Source organism: Bombina bombina, chromosome 1 (assembly GCF_027579735.1).
Source record: "Bombina bombina isolate aBomBom1 chromosome 1, aBomBom1.pri, whole genome shotgun sequence".
Taxonomy (NCBI): domain Eukaryota; kingdom Metazoa; phylum Chordata; class Amphibia; order Anura; family Bombinatoridae; genus Bombina; species Bombina bombina.
The window spans coordinates 1392574805-1392593371 of record NC_069499.1 but is presented as its reverse complement, the minus strand read 5'-3'; the positions used below and the strand labels follow the sequence as shown (position 1 = coordinate 1392593371).

At 36.9% G+C, this 18567-nt stretch overlaps 1 protein-coding gene across 1 annotated transcript in view; it reads left to right on the top strand.

Annotated features, from left to right (window-relative positions):
- The first annotated feature begins 414 nt into the window (after window positions 1–414).
- Window positions 415–18567, top strand: part of TAGLN2 (transgelin 2) — a 72318-nt gene continuing 54165 nt past the window's right edge. Inside the window, exon 1 of the mRNA XM_053704809.1 lies at window positions 415–563. The gene's annotated coding sequence lies outside the window, so the exon portion shown is untranslated. The remainder of the gene's footprint in view (window positions 564–18567) is intronic.

Here is an 18567-nt window from a genome sequence, read left to right as displayed (position 1 = left end):
ATCACTCCTCTACCACTTGCTATTCACATCACATTTAGTATTTATCTTTAAAAAGTGAAATTAAAATGTATTATTTAGCTGACTCATATGAAGGTTGTTGCTTATATATTATTGTGCTATATATTTTTACAGTCATCGTCATTTATAGAATGAGCTATTTTGCAAATAAAATATCATTTAAATCAGCTCAGGTAAAAAAAAAGATTTCACATCCTGTTTTATGCTACAATTTAAAAATAATGGACAGGAAATCTGTAGAAAACACAGCTGTGCAAAATACAGAAGCTTTCAGCTTTTGACTTAGAACTGCAGAATATTATATCAAATCTACAACATATCTTTTTTTTCATTAAGAAAGTCTGCCTAAATGGTGAGGTCACACTTTAAATCCTTTTCCCTTTTCTGTGTCAGTGCTTGAATGTCTGCGTCCACCCACATCCATTTTTGTCTTTGATTAAAGCTGACATCACCACATCATGTTTTTGGGGCTGGGCTGTGAGAGAGGAGACAGGGAGAGGGAGTGAGAGAAACTCAGTCTTGTTTCCTGCAGACAGCGTGCTAAGGTAGGTTTGTACTTCTCTTGCATTGTGGGTCATGCTTAGAACTTGGTGTTTAAGGTGAAGTAAAACTTAGTGCTACTAATTTCTGTTTTGGATTGTACTTTAGAACAGAACTGCTCAGTTATAACTTACATGTAGCAGTTTGCAAACTCAGTTATCATTACATTTATGAATGGGTCTATGCCAGCATATGCCTAACATGCATCTCTAACTCTAACACTGACTGTATATAGCTTTTAACAAGATTCATATACAGAATAATATAACATAGTAAGCATAATAGTCTGTAAGGTAAGATTGATCATAAGAGGTGACCAAAGATTCTTTCATGGGTAAAGGTTAAATGAGACATAATTTTACAATCTAGTTGTAAACTGATTTCCAAAGAGAATGCAGTATTGGGGTATGAGGAGAGACTATTCCAATTATCTTACTTTTTTGGGAGTGGTTGGTATATTTGGAGACCCCCTGACTATTTTCAAATCAATGACAGACTCTCATCTAAAAACCTCACAACCTACAAATATGATATGACTGCTACAGCAAACTTCCAATCTAGTGGGGAAAAACAAAGCAAAACCTTTTGATTTAAATATTTAATATTTCACATATGACTACAGTCTAGCAATATGTTGAGTTACAGATTTAATAAAAGGTAAAATAAGACCCAAATTTAGTAGTGTAGTGTCCTCATAAATTATTTCTGATTAATAGCCCCCACTGAGAATAATTTATCAGCAGTGCATTGGATCACAGGAAACACTAGTGTACATGTTAGATATTGCATTTATTCTCTTCAGTAATAGAAAAATCTTACCATACGGACACCTTAAATATATTTGAGACATTTCAGCTATTGTACCACCTTCCTCCCACTGTCCCACATCATTTTGCAAATGAGACATAAGTTTCTGTAAAATAATTTTGGGAGCAAAATATATTAACAAAACGGGGCAAGGTTAATAGGCTTTCATCAAGGTTCCATTCTGATATGAAACTGTATTTATAATATAGTATGTATTTAATAATTTATACACTAGATTAGGGTTTCCCAATTCCATTAATCTGAACCCAATAACAGGCCAGAATTTCAGGACAACGTGGGTGATATCAGATGATCAATAATGGAGGTTAATTCATTATATTCTCATTCAAAGTAACCCTGGAACTGGAGTTTAGAAATCTGTCACAGGAGAGAGAATGCAGGGTTAATCTCTAATCTAACAAAGGAATTTCAAAGGAATTCCTGTTGAAACTGCCCAGGTCTTATCAGCTGCAACTCCACTATATAGACATTTGAGATGCACACGCAGAGACAGGAGAGTAGATTAGTGGTCCAGTTTCTGTGGGATAAATGTGATATCTTTTAGTGGACCAACATATTCATAAATAGAACTTCAACCTCTGTAAATTTTAAAATCTTATAGGTCCCTTCTTCACGTGTAGGTAGTGGCTAACTGAATAGAATAGGCGCTAGGCTATCAAATCCAGTGTATCAATAAAGCACAGACATTTGGTAAGTGACGTTACATAACGTTCCTCCTTATCAATAGTTCCTGAGTGGGACAAATCTTAATCCATTGATATAATGCAGAGACTCCAGCACAGACAGGATTGAGAGGCAGTGAAAAAAAACTGCATCTATTGGCTACACTGTGGAAATAATTATAACTAGAAAGGGCACTAGAAGGCAGCAGGAACAATCTTTATGTGTTCTCTTAATAAATGATGTGGGAAAGTACAACATACATTCCCGGGGGTCACAATGTGGATATTTTTTAATATTACCTGGTACCTATTACTTAAAGGGACATGAAACCCAAAAGTTTTCTTTTATGATTCAGATAGAGCATGTAATTTTAATCAGCTTTCTAATTTACTTCAATGATCAACTTTTCTTTGCTCTCTTGTTATCTTTTGTTAAAAAGCAGGGACGCAAGCTCAGGAGCTTGCACGTGTCTGGAGCACTATATTGCTGCAGTTTTACAAGAATGTCATCCCTTTGCAAGAGCACTAGGTAGCTGCACCATTTCCAGCCATTTAGTGGTCTAGACACCTACGTAGGTATCTTCAACAAATAATAGCTTGGGCCGAAAGCAAATTTGATAATAGAAGTCAATTGGAATTTTTTTTTTTAAATTGTATGCTCTGTCTGAATCACTAAAGATTTTTTTTTTTTATTTCATATCCCTTTAAAGCTTGTTGGCTTGCAGACTATGCTGAGGACACTTCTTTTATACCTCTTGCTACATATATTACCATTATATATAGATTTGTTTGGGTTGGTATTCTATAACTTGGTAATGAAGTACAGTGTGACGACATATGACTTCAATATGGTATTAACATCTTTGTTGAAAAATGTGTGTGTATATATTTAAAACAGAAAATGTTTTATTTATATATATATGACTAACATTTTTACTGTTTTAAATAAATTTGCTGCAACATTCACCCACCTTTAGAATTACGCAACACAAAATATACATCATGGAGAAAAATTGAGAAAGACCTCTGTGGTCTTAAAACCCTTTGAACAAAATCCACATATGGTATTATAAAACATCTTGCTTGTCTCAGGACCTGTAAACACACCTCTTTGTGTGTTTTATAAAATGAGGGGAATTGTAAACCTCTTTATAAATACTCCAGGAATTCTGCACAGCTCCCTGCAGGCCAGGAATGCTAACTAAGGCTAATTTATCATTGTCTGATGGTGTTTGGTTATCGAATACCTAACGCAAACTGATAAACTATATTTGTAGTTACAATATCTATGTAGTAATATTTGCACTTGATGAATACTCATTGTTGAAAAAACAGGAGGCTCTTTTCTTAAACAAGGGTTGAACTGTAAATGCCTCCTGGATTTATCAGCTCAAGTAAATCTATGGCCAGGGGCAGTTTATGTATTATTTTGTCTGCTAAAAAAAAACCTCTAAATGTAGATTCCTTAAGGGTATTTTTTGGCTCTGAAAGTCACCAAGTCACTTTGAGGCAGTTATATTGTGTTGTTTTAAGTGCAGGAGTGTCACTTATTCCAGCCAGGAAATGGCATAGGGTGTGTTTGCTGCTTAGATCAGAAGATAACTCAGGGTGGAGTCAAAGCTATAAGGCTATACGTCTTTTTAGTTACCTTTTTTTTTTCTTTTATCTACTGTTTCTAAGGATTTTAATAATGAAATCAAACTGTTCATTCAAATGTCAAATAAAATATATTGGCAAAGTAATTATTGCAGGAGATAATGTGCTTTTGTACTGCTTAATTCTCATGGGTGGAATGTTAGGTATAGTACGTCTCAAGCACAAATGTACTTTTACATAAGTGAAAGGAAATAGTATGTGGTTATGTGGATAGTAGCAGTGGAAATTGTTACTTGAGATAATGGACTGAAGCCACAGCCCGAGGAATGCAAGGAGTGGAGAATTGTTTTAAGCATACTGTCTGTGTGTGGATAGGAAGGTGTGGCACAGTTAACTGAGTTTTGATTGAGTTCACTAACACTTAGGATCCTGGGCTACCTTCACTAATAATCTCTTCAGACTCACCACAGCCCGTCCAGCCTCACTTGTTCGTGTGTGTTCTGGGGCATGTTGTCCCAATAGCAAATTATGGCTGCCATGATATTGTAGTCATGGTAACACCATGTCCAGAATGAGGCTGTCAGAGCAAACTCCAATTTACCTCACTAGATGCCAGAGAGGACTGCAATTTGTGGTAAAGCTATATTTACCAAACATGTACACTATAATTAGTTAAATAATATTTTGTCCACTGTTGCATAAAAAGGCCTTTGGTCGATTTCAGTTTGTTAAAGGGACATACACATTGTGATATGCTGGAGTTCTACAGCACTAGCCTACTCATGCTACTAATAAAAAATAAAGTTTTCTCTATATATTTATTTACTTTTAAACACTAACACAGAAAATGACTGGTAAGTATGCTCCGTGCGTATTGCAGTCACTTTCTGTACTATTGTACTACTGAATTCCATACCCCTTTAAGGGAAACACTCATTTGAAATAGAGAAATGAAAGTTGATCTTTGATTGTCACATTCCAACATTTTATTTGAGACACAAAATAAACACTGTAAAGCACTTTTTGGTACATTCACTAAAAAAATCCAGGAGATTTTTCCTTCTACTGCTCAAACATTGTGTGTGTGTTTATGTATGCATCATATTTGTAAAAATCTGAATAGAAAATAACACATGAACATGCCTAAGTAATCAAGTAGCCACATCCCACTGTAGAGGAATTTTAAACATCCAATCCAGATGCTCGTCCCAGGACTTGCAAGGGAGCCTGCATCTGTCATATGCCCATGTTCTAAAATAAGTTGTCTACCGCATAGGAATGTGCATACCACGTCACTTCCGGTGATGTGAATCAGCTGCTGGAGGTTTGTGGCGCTCACTGAGCATGCTCTAGAGGCCCAACCTCCTTAAAACAGCTGATTTAAACTATGCAATGGGTAGCAATGAAGGGCATAGCAGCATGTCGCGCTAGTGTAGGCGGAGGAGATGGCAGCAGTTACCCGTCAGTATAGGAGTGACAGCAAACTGGGAGTGGCAGCAATCTGTTGGCGCTCTACAAATAACCGATAATAATAAAAAAAACAAGCAGCTGTTTAAGGTAACTTATTTTAGAACAACGGTGATAACATGGGGCACATCCAGCTGTGTGGGACACTTGGCTGATGCGATGCTGCCAAACACCCCACACTCTTCACGGATACCCAGCTCATCAAACTCCATAGCAGCGCACACAAGTGGGACTCCTGTCTGAATGAGCCCTCAATTCCTGAGCGAGTAGTACGGTGAATGTCAGGGTGCAAACATCACCCCGGGGCCGCTGTGTATGGGAGGAGGGGGAGTCAGAAAAAGAGGACTCTTGGGACAAAACTGGGACTGAGAGTAAAAACAAACAGAATATATAGATAAGTGTAATTTATTAGAGCAGGCTTGTTGTAATATAAAAGATAAGTTTGTTGATGCAGGGACTTTTACGTAATAGAAGATGTAAAAAGACCTAAAATGTAGCGACCATGCTTCTCCTGATTTTGGTCTGCTCATGATACAGTATACTTTGGGAATATGGAAGTTTTTTATAGACGTAACTATTCAGGGTTGGAAACAGCTGTTTGTAGGAGGTTGGGACTCTTGCGCATGCGCACCCCTCCAGCAGCTGATTACACGTCATCGGAAGTGACGTGGTGGACACATTCCTATGGTAGACAACTTATTTTAGAACACCGGCATAGTTACTTTATTTTCCTCATTACTTTAAGGAAGTTTACTATGAAATCTTCTGAGGATATGGTGATCACATTAAAGCAAAATGTTAACTCCGCACTGATGACATTAAACTCAAAATTTAATAATTCATAAAATTGTTTAATTTTATGTTTTTCCTCTAATTTAACTCTGAAAACTCCTGCACAGTGAATGGTTGATATCTGTAGTAGCTTGTGTACATCTGTCCCTAATTGGCTAGAGCAAAGGACGTAAGATAAAGGATATTCAACAGTTATTTGAAGGGGTGTGTCCCGGGCCTCCAAAAGAATATTTTCTAAAAAAATAGTTTTTTATGGTTTTAATGCAGTCTTTTAAAATACAGTGAATAATTTCTGTTGCATAAATGAAAAAATATACAATAGCTAAATGTTAAATGTTTACAGAGAAGTGAACTGATCTTTGTTTTAATAAAGAAAAACCCAATTATACATAATATATTTTTTTTTTCTCACATTAAAGGGATGTTAAACAGTCTTTTTCATTATTGTAAAAAAAAAAAAAACCCCACTAAGGGGTCGATTTATCAAAGGCTTTGTCTGCCTTCACCCCCCTACGACTGCAGGTTCTCACAAGAACCTGCAGTCCGTATTTATCAATAACCTTTTCTCCACCTCTTATCTGACAGGGGAGATTGCCAGCTCCTGCCCGCGCGTGATTAGCCCTCTTGTGAAATGCTGAATTCCGGCAGTGGATTTCAGCCTGCCAGAGGCGAGCTGCAATGGACAGGGGCGCATATGTACGCCCCTGTCCGCCATCGACCCCTAAGCAGTGACATCATTGTAATATGTTTTATTCATCATTACAAATGGATTTTACATTTTATTTCTTTCTTTTATTTTTTTTAACCTCATTTATGCAGTCCATTACTTCCTGTCACAGTCCTACAAGGAGGCTGGGGTCTCTACAGAAAGCTTGATGTCATAAAAACATAATTTATGTAAGAACTTACCTGATAAATTCATTTCTTTCATATTAGCAAGAGTCCATGAGCTAGTGACGTATGGGATATACATTCCTACCAGGAGGGGCAAAGTTTCCCAAACCTTAAAATGCCTATAAATACACCCCTCACCACACCCACAATTCAGTTTAACGAATAGCCAAGAAGTGGGGTGATAAGAAAAAAGTGCGAAAGCATATAAAATAAGGAATTGGAATAATTGTGCTTTATACAAAAAATCATAACCACCACAAAAAAGGGCGGGCCTCATGGACTCTTGCTAATATGAAAGAAATGAATTTATCAGGTAAGTTCTTACATAAATTATGTTTTCTTTCATGTAATTAGCAAGAGTCCATGAGCTAGTGACGTATGGGATAATGACTACCCAAGATGTGGATCTTTCGACACAAGAGTCACTAGAGAGGGAGGGATAAAATAAAGACAGCCAATTCCTGCTGAAAATAATCCACACCCAAAATAAAGTTTAATGAAAAACATAAGCAGAAGATTCAAACTGAAACCGCTGCCTGAAGTACTTTTCTACCAAAAACTGCTTCAGAAGAAGAAAATACAACAAAATGGTAGAATTTGGTAAAAGTATGCAAAGAGAACCAAGTTGCCACTTTGCAAATCTGATCAACCGAAGCTTCATTCCTAAACGCCCAGGAAGTAGAAACTGACCTAGTAGAATGAGCTGAAATCCTATGAGGCGGAGTCTTACCCGACTCAAAATAGGCAAGATGAAATAAAGATTTCAACCAAGATGCCAAAGAAATGGCAGAAGTTTTCTGGCCTTTCTAAAACCGGAAAAGATAACAAATAAACCAGAAGTCTTTCGGAAAGACTTAATAGCTTCAACATAATATTTCAAAGCTCTAATAACATCCAAAGAATGCAACGATTTCTCCTTAGAATTCTTAGGATTAGGACATAATGAAGGAACCACAATGTCTCTACTAATGTTGTTGGAATTCACAACTTAGGTAAAAATTCAAAAGAAGTTCGCAACACCGCCTTATCCTGATGAAAAATCAGAAAAGGAGACTCACAAGAAAGAGCAGATAATTCAGAAACTCTTCTGGCAGAAGAGATGGCCAAAAGGAACAAAACTTTCCAAGAAAGTAATTTAATATCCAATGAATGCATAGGTTCAAATGGAGGAGCTTGAAGAGCCCCCAGAACCAAATTCAAACTCCAAGGAGGAGAAATTGACTTAATGACAGGCTTTATACGAACCAAAGCTTGTACAAAACAATGAATATCAGGAAGAATAGCAATCTTTCTGTTGAAAAAGAACAGAAAGAGCAGAGATTTGACCTTTCAAGGAACTTGCGGACAAACCCTTATCTAAACCATCCTGAAGAAATTGTAATATTCTCGGTATTCTAAAAGAATGCCAAGAAAAATGATGAGAAAGACACCAAGAAATATAAGTCTTCCAGACTCTATAATATATCTCTCTGGATACAGATTTACGAGCCTGTAACATAGTATTAATCACAGAGTCAGAGAAACCTCTTTGACCAAGAATCAAGCGTTCAATCTCCATACCTTTAAATTTAAGGATTTCAGATCCTGATGGAAAAAAGGACCTTGAGACAAAAGGTCTGGTCTTAACGGAAGAGTCCACGGTTGGCAAGAGGCCATCCGGACAAGATCCTCATACCAAAACCTGTGAGGCCATGCCGGAGCTACCAGCAGAACAAACGAGCATTCCTTCAGAATCTTGGAGATTACTCTTGGAAGAAGAACTAGAGGCGGAAAGATATAGGCAGGATGATACTTCCAAGGAAGTGAAAATGCATCCACTGCCTCCGCCTGAGGATCCCGGGATCTGGACAGATACCTGGGAAGTTTCTTGTTTAGATGAGAAGCCATCAGATCTATTTCTGGAAGTTCCCACATTTGAACAATCTGAAGAAATACCTCTGGGTGAAGAGACCATTCGCCCGGATGCAACGTTTGGCGACTGAGATAATCCGCTTTCCAATTGTCCATACCTGGGATATAAACCGCAGAGATTAGACAGGAGCTGGATTCCGCCCAAACCAAAATTCGAGATACTTCTTTCATAGCCAGAGGACTGTGAGTCCCTCCTTGATGATTGATGTATGCCACAGATGTGACATTGTCTTATCTGAAAACAAATGAACAACTCTCTCTTCGGAAGAGGCCAAGACTGAAGAGCTCTGAAAATTTGCACGGAGTTCCAAATATTGATCGGAAATCTCACCTCCTGAGATTCCCAAACCCCTTGTGCCGTCAGATACCCCCACACAGCTCCCCAACCTGTAAAACTAGCATCTGTTGAGATTATAGTCCAGGTCGGAAGAACAAAGAAGCCCCCTGAACTAAACGATGGTGATCTGTCCACCATGTCAGAGAGTGTCATAAAATCGGTTTAAAGATATTAATTGAGATATCTTTGAGTAATCCCTGCACCATTGGTTCAGCATACAGAGCTGAAGAGGTCGCATGTGAAAACGAGCAAAGGAGATCGCATCTGATGCGGCAGTCCTAAGACCCAACATTTCCATGCATAAGGCTACCAAAGGGAATGATTGTGACTGAAGGTTTTGACAAGCTGATATCAATGTTAAACTTCTCTTGACTGACAAGAACAGAGTCATAGACACTGAATTTATCTAGAAACCTAAAAAGGTTACCCTTGTCTGAGGAATCAATGAACTGATTGGTAAATTGATCCTCCAACCATGAACTTGAAGAAACAACACAAGTCGATTCGTATGAGATTCTACGAAAATGAGAAGACTGAGCAAGTACCAAGATATCGTCCAAATAAGGAAATACCAAAACCCTATTCTCTGAATACAGAAAGAAGGGTACCGAGAACCTTTTGAAAAAAAATTCTTGGAACTGAGGCTAGGCCAAACGGTAGAGCCACAAAACTGGTAATGCTTGTCTAAAAAGAGAATCTCAGACACTAAAAGTAATCTGGATGAATCGGAATATGCAGATACACATCCTGTAAATCTATTGTAGACATATAATGCCCTTGCTAAACAAAAGGCAGGATAGTCCTACAGTAACCATCTTGAATGTTGGTATCCTAACATAACGATTCAATAATGATAGATCCAGAACTGGTCTGAAGGAATTGACCTTCTTTGGTACAATGAAGAGATAAAATAAAACCCCATCCCCTGTTCCAGAACTGGAACTGGCATAAATACTCCAGCCAACTCTAGATCTGAAACACATTTCAGAAATGCTGAGCCTTGCTGTGTTAACTGGGACACGGGAAAGAAAAGAATCTCTTAGCAGGAGGCCTTAACTTGAAGCCAATTCTGTACCTTTCTGAAACAATGTTTCTGAAACCAGAGATTAAGAACGGAATTGATCCAAATTTCTTTGAAGAAAACGTAATCTGCCCCATACCAGCTGAGCTGGAATAAGGGCCGCACCTTCATAGGTACTTAGGAGCTGGCTATAGGTTTCTATAAAGCTCGGATATATTCCAAACTGGAAATAGTTTCCAAACTGAAACCGCTCCTGAGGATGAAGGATCAGGCTTTTGTTCCTTGTTGTGAGGAAAGGAACGAAATGATTATTTACCCTGGAAAGAAAGGGAAAGCAAAGTTGACTTAGAAGACATGTCAGTATTCCAAGTTTAATCCATAAAGCTTTTCTAGCTAAAATAGCTAGAGACATATACCTGACATCAACTCTAATGATATCAAAAGATGGTATCACCAATAAAATTATTAGCATGTTATAGAATAATAATAATGCTATAAAATTATGATCTGTTACTTGTTGCGCTAAAGCTTCTAACCAAAAAGTTGAAGCTGCAGCAACATCCGCTAAAAATATAGCAAGTCTAAGAAGATTACCTGAACATAAGTAAGCTTTTCTTAGAAAGGATTCGATTTTCCTATCTAAAGGATCCTTAAATGAAGTACTATCTGCCATAGGAATAGTAGTACATTAGCAGGAGTAGAGACAGTCCCATAACCTTAGGGATTTTTGTCCCAAAAAACTCTAATCTGTCAGATGGCACAGGATATAATTTGCTTAAACGTCTAGAAGGAGTAAATAAATTACCCAAATTATTCCATTCCCTGGAAATTACTTCAGAAATAGCATCAGGGAGATAAAACACTTCTGGAATAACTACCTTATTTAAACGTTTACATTTAGTATCAAGAGGACCAGAATCCTCTATTTCTAATGCAAATAACACTTCTTTAAGTAAAGAACGAATAAATTCCATCTTGGACAAATACAAAGATTTATCAGCATCAAAATGATGATGTTCATTTAAAAATTCATCTGAAAAAAAGAGAAGTTTTAAAAGACTTTTATGTATACTAGAAGGAGAAATAACAGACATAGCCTTCTTAATGGATTTAAAATAAATAAAATCTCTTATGTTATCAGGAACACTCTGAAAATTAGATGTTGACGGAACAGCAACAGGTAATGTAACAGTACTAAAGGAAATTTTATCTGCATTAATAAGTTTGACATGACATGCAATACAAATAACAGCTGGAGAAACAGATACCAAAAGTTTATAGCAGACTTAGCTTGGTAGCTCCAGCACTGTGCAGTGATTTTCCTGTAGTAACTTCTGACTCAGTTGCAACGTGGAACATCTTGCAATATGTAAAAGAAAAAAACAACATATAAAGCAAAATTGATCAAATTCCTTAAATGACAGTTTCAGGAATGGGAAAAAAATGCCAGTGAACAAGCTTCTAACAAAAATGACGCCCAAATTTTTTAGCGCCAAAAAAGACGCCCACATTATTTGGCGCCTAAATGCTTTTGGCGCCAAAAATGACGCCACATCCGGAACGCCGACATTTTTGGCGCAAAATAACGTCAAAGAATGACGCAACTTCCGGCGACACGTATGACGCCGGAAACGGAAATAGAATTTTTGCGCCAAAAAAGTCCGCGCCAAAAATGACGCAATAAAATGAAGCATTTTCAGCCCCCGCGAGCCTAACAGCCCACAGGGAAAAAGTCAAATTTTAAGGTAAAATATGTTAAATTAAAATGCATTATCCCAAATATGAAACTGACTGTCTGAAAAATAAGGAAAGTTGAACATTCTGAGTCAAGGCAAATAAATGTTTGAATACATATATTTAGAACTTTATAAACAAAGTGCCCAACCATAGCTTGGAGTGTCACAGAAAATAAGACTTACTTACCCCAGGACACTCATCTACATATAGCAGATAGCCAAACCAGTACTGAAACGAGAATCAGCAGAGGTAATGGTATATATAAGAGTATATCGTCGATCTGAAAAGGGAGGTAAGAGATGAATCTCTACGACCGATAACAGAGAACCTATGAAATAGACCCCGTAGAAGGAGATCACTGCATTCAAATAGGCAATACTCTCCTCACATCCCTCTGACATTCACTGCACGCTGAGAGGAAAACCGGGCTCCAACTTGCTGCGGAGCGCATATCAACGTAGAATCTAGCACAAACTTACTTCACCACCTCCATCGGAGGCAAAGTTTGTAAAACTGAATTGTGGGTGTGGTGAGGGGTGTATTTATAGGCATTTTAAGGTTTGGGAAACTTTGCCCCTCCTGGTAGGAATGTATATCCCATACGTCACTAGCTCATGGACTCTTGCTAATTACATGAAAGAAACTTGTAGAGTAACATGAGCTGCTTTAGTATTAAGTGAATACTAGATAAACTTTGAGGGCCAGATTACAAGTGGAGCACTTTCCCACTCGAAAGTTAAATAACGTTACACTGTGGTATAAATGAGTCAATATGGAGGCCTTATGATGATCTTAGCATTTATGTCACAAGTGATTATGCTAATGATGTTGACAGTGCATGCATGATCTTATTCGCTTTATTGCCATGGTCTGGAATCGAACCCTATCTCTGAGGTATATATATATATTAAAGATATACATAAATATATAGGATAGATATGGCCCAGAAAATCAGACTAGGTTTTGCGTTTCAGTTATCACAAGGTCTACTTTTTAAATGGTATTTCTTTTTTTTTTACTAAATTACTTTGATTCTCACATTTCAGCTACTACTATATTAACAAACAAAATAGTGACACACACACAGGATAACCAATTTCTCTACAAGGGTTTTTTTTTGCAAATATTTCTACCCCTAAAATTCTCTTAAATAAATAGGCTGCATTCGTGGCAGGATCAGTGTAAGAATCAGTGTTTTCCATTTGTTCGCAGAATAACAGACTAAAGCTCTGTTTATTTTCATTGACGTTTCATGTTTCATATTAGATAAAACCAGAAAACTATGATAACAAAGAGAGTGCAGTTAAGGAAATTCTAGAGGCAGCCACACCTCATTTTGTAGAATATAATAAATGTATTTTCGGTAAGGACAATTGAATTGGTGGAAAGGTTCCCACGTGTATATATTTCAGAGAAATATGCAGATGGAAAACTTATGATGGCTTAAAAACTGCCACCTCTTTTAGTAAAATTTGGTACATTCGAGAACAGTATACAGCTAATTCTTAATAAGAAAATCCATGGCCCCAATAGTTAAACTTATTATTAAAACGAATACACACATAGAGCAGTGTGGGTACCAGTAATTAGACATGTGCATTTGACATTTGTTTGTATAAATCAATGCCAAACATGGCCAAAGGTAGTAGCATTCGGCTCTTTATGGACCCAGATTTATTTGTGTAATAGTGAAACACACAAAGATCTGTATTTGCACAGATCTTTGGGTATTGCACTATTAGACAAGTAAAGCTGGCTCCTAAAAGAGCCAAATGCTGCTACCTGCGACCATATTTGGGATTTATTTGTACAAATGAATTCACATTTCTACCAGTAATAGACAGAGCAGTGATTTGGCTTGTTGGCTGCCAGTAATTGATTTTCTTTACCTCCCTGGTTCCAATAACAAACAGGGCAGTGATTTAACTCTTTATGCCAGTAACACACAAACCAATTATTTACCTTTCTTTGTGCTAGTAACGTATAAAGCAATATATTTTGTCTTCCTTTGTTCCAGTATCACAGAGTAATGATCCAATAACCTGTGTGGTAGGATGAAGGTGCCAGTTATATTTTTCCCCTTTGTGCCAGTAACTTACCAATAATAGACAGTGGTAGCCGAACAACAGACATAATAATGACATTTAAAGTGATGGTAAATTCTAGCGTTTGTGAAACGCTAGGATTTACCAGTGGAACAAATAAAGGGGACTTTCAGTCATAAAGTATAAAATACTGCATGCTAAAAGTTTATTTATTTGTCTGAAGCATTCGCCGCACTGAGCTCAGGCAGCCCACGGCAGAACGCTATTTTGCAGTAAGGTGACGTTTCTACCTTTTAGCCAATAGCCGTGCGGGCCAGTTGGCGCCATGCCGGATAGCTAGCACGCTATTGGCTAAGAGGTATAAATGTCACCTCACTGCAAAATAGCTTTCTGCTGTGGGCTGCCTGAGGCACTCAGCGCGGCTTAGGCTTCAGATAAATAAAGGAACTTTCAGCATGAAGTATTTTATACTTCATGACTGAAAGTCCCCTTTATTTGTTCAATTGGTAAATCCTAGAGTTTCACATCACTTAAAGTGTCTATTTTTTAAAAAAGATTTTATTGGACAGTCAAGATGAAATACTGGACAGCTAACAACCCTAGGACAGTGAGCATAGTTGCAGGTTTACATATAATACAGGCACAGACTCATTTGAATTTGGCAGACTTGTAACCTGGTCGGTCAGTTTATCTTACAGCAATATTGTTCTACTAAGAGATTTGTGACTTATGAATCACTGTGTTGCCTAAACCTGTTATTACACTCAGCACATCCAATGTAATATTAATAATGTGAATAATAATCACCTATTATTGTAAGGGGAGGATAACTAGCTGTCAACCCAAACACTTTTGGTTCATCTAAAAGTCTTTCAGACCTGCCAAGACACCTAAAGACCAAAGCAGTCATAATGAGCTAAATCTCTGTTACAATCAAATATCAAACATTGGAATGTGAGTATGCACTTAAACTGGGTACCGTCTAACTCGAGCATGTGTTAAGTATCAGTGGGAATAATTTATGGCTGTCAGGAGCATTGTTGGATTCTATTGAATAAAAACACTGCTTTGAGTTGCCTCCAGTAAGAACTGTCGACTATAACACATCAACATAATCCCTTACTGCTGGTAATTCTAACCTTTTATTAACTGCACGTTCTAAACTTTAATGAGCCAATAAATTTTCCACTAACTTTTTAAATGAATCGTTAAAAAATAATTCACTCTTATTGCTTTTGGGATAAATTACTTGTAAGTGATGCAGCATAACTGTAAAAAGCTGACAAGAAAATATCACCTGAACATCTCTATGTAAAAAAGAAAGATATTTTACCTCAAAATTTCTTCAGCTCACCAGAGTAAGTGTTCTGATAACAGTTATACTTCAGCTGCAAGATTAAAAAACAAACAAAAAAACAATAGCCAATCGGCATCAGCAGTGCTGAGGTCATGCTATGCTTTGCTGTGATCTGATTAGATTTCACTAACATCTTGTGAGATTTCAAAGTAAACTACCACTCAATGCAGTATAATTGCATAATTAACAAGTTCACAGTAAAAAAAACAATGCAATTACACCTACTCTGAATTTTCAATAAGCAGTAGATTTTTTTTGAGTTTCCCTTTAAACTGAATAGGGAAATAACATGACTGTGCCCGCACATGCCAGATGCACACTCCTTTGCAAGTCCTGGGACTAGTCCCTTTACAATAGGGTGTGAATTTTGAGGTAAATGTCTTTTTTTACATAGAGATGATCATGCACCTGAGTACCAAATGCATTTTAACATGGTCTTTGTACAATTATGAAATGTTATGTCAGGTTTCTGCTGCAACACTATATAATGCAAGATCTTCTTGAAGCAACAACAACTAAATTGGCATTAGAAACATATGTCAAATTTAAAATACATTCCAATATACATGTTTTTATGCTATTGCTTCTTTTAAATGTTATCAATGCTTTTGTGTTATTTTTATTGCACATGTGACCCACTCCCCATGTCATCTTAGCACTCAGCACATGAGGAAAATGCAGTTGTACAATATTTAATGGCCATGGGTTGCATACACATTGAGGCCCATTTATCAAGCTCTGTACGGAGCTTGTGGGCCCGTGTTTCTGGCGAGTCTTCAGACTCGCCAGAAACAGCAGTTATGAAGCAGCGGTCTAAAGACCGCTACTCCATGACCCTGTCCACCTGCTCTGAATCGCCACAATTCAACCCCATCGAGTACGATCGGGTTAATTGACACCTCCCTGCTGGCGGCCCATTGGCCGCGAGCCTGCAGGGGGCGGTGTTGCAATGCTGAATACGGAGAGCGTATTGCTCTCCGCATTCAGCAAGGTCTTGCGGACCTGATCCGCACTGTCGCATCAGGTCCGCAAGACCTTTGATACATAGCCCCCAGTATTTCTAAATCAGACATAACACAGTATATCACAAAAAATGCTTCTAATCAAATGAAAAAATGCACTACTTTATATTTCATCATTGGCCTATGTCCCTTTAATTTCTGCTATACCCAAGGCATCTGAAATTGAACCTCCTACATTTCATCTGTGCATTAAATCCCCCCAAAAACAAAACAAGTTTAAACATTTAAATAGTTAATTGCTGTGAGATCTCTGCTAGTAACATACTAACATAGTAGATGAGGTTGAAAGAAGATACAAGTTCACTGAGTTCAACCTATATCGATCCTACCCGATTTACAATAAAGAAGTGCCAATAGAACTATTTCACAATTAGAAAGCTGAACCCTTTAAAACTAGCCATGAATTCATAACCATGAATTCTGTTTCTTGCAAGAAATGTATGTAGGTCGTCATATTGCTCAAAACGCGTGAAAGGGAAATAGAGAGATGAGAAACGAGAGGAGCAAGAGACGAGAAAAACAGTTAACCTTTGTAACTTTATTGACTGAAACAGCTACATTAGTTCCACTGTATAACTGATGAGACACTGCCGACCACAGTCTCACGACTTTGGTGTTCTCAGCAAATATATTTTGAGATATTGTTGACCCTGAAATCTTTACACAAAATGTTTTAGCCAACAATCTCAATATTAGGCATGGTTAGGGATGCAATGTGGTCTGTTTGTATTATATATATATATATATATATATATATATATATATATATATATATATATATATATATATATATATATATATATATATATATATATAGTCCAGATAGAGGACAGCACAATCTTACGCCAATTCGACTGCCAAGGTGCACTGCAAGCCAATTCGTATCCTCTCCAAGAACACAGGCACTCACTTGTCTTTATAAAAGGTAATCCTTTATTCAATCCATTAAAACGATAATAATACCATAATATGGTATTATTATCGTTTTAATGGATTGAATAAAGGATTGAATAAAGGATTACCTTTTATAAAGACCAGTGAGTGCCTGTGTTCTTGGAGAGGATATATATATATATATATATATAATATACATACATACATACACAAACACATACAGAAATAGAAGTGCTCTCTCAGGAACGAGCACCAGCTCAATAATTTGTTAGCTTGTTCACCACCTTAGATTCACCACCTGGGATCAGCTACTTTTAGTCTTTCTGTGTGTATATGTGTTTGTGTATGTATATATGTGTATATATGTGTGTATATATATATATATATATATACACACATACACATATACACACAGAATCACACACACATATATCCTTTTTAACTGTATTATCATTTACCCCATGATCCTGAAAATGCGTAGGCAAAACTTAATGGAGATTTGATGGAACAAGCAGGTATGTGATTGTGTGCTTGTACATCTCAGATACAGGTAATGCTGCCTTCTCCCTCAGGGCTTGTCTCTTTGAATCAATGATATAATTATTTTGTGGTTAATCTGGTAGAATTGCCTGACAGAATGGAATATAACAGAGATAATCACACTTCTTTCACAAGCCAAGATAATTGTAATGACAAAAAAAGCATTAGAGGCAAATAATAAAGCAACAAAGAAAAAGCAAAGAGCTAGTATGTTACTGTGTGTCTACAGCAGCTGCCTGTCACCACCCCATTAAAAATCTCATTTGTTTGAATGCAGCCACCTAGGATATGACAGGACATGTTATAAACATAGCGATGACCTCATGTTTCAGTCACACCCACCACAAAAAAAACATTACAGTTTATATGGGTTCCTATTTTTATTTTGAACATGAATAATCACATTTAAAAAGAAATTAAGCTCAGCATTTCATCTCTCCATTAAATATTAAATTAGGAAAAATAAGAGAGCATTGTACTGAAAAGTGTGCGTGTTGCTATCCCTTAAAGGGACACTGTACCCAAAATTTTTCTTTCATGATTCAGATTGAGCATGAAATTTTAAGCAACTTTCTAATTTACTCCTATTATCAAATTTTCTTCATTCTCTTGGTATCTTTATTTAAAATGCAAGAATGTAAGTTTAGATGCCGGCCCATTTTTGGTGAACAACCTGGCTTGTCCTTGCTGATTGGTGGATAAATTTATCCACCAATAAAAAATTGCTATCCAGAGTACTAAACCCAAAAAAAAGCATAGATGCCTTCTTTTTCAAATAAAGATAGCAAGAGAACAAAGAAATATTGATAATAGGAGTAAATTAGAAAGTTGCTTAACATTGCATGCTCTTTCTGAATTACAAAACATTTTTTTTGGGTTCAGTGTCCCTTTAAATATATACTTAAA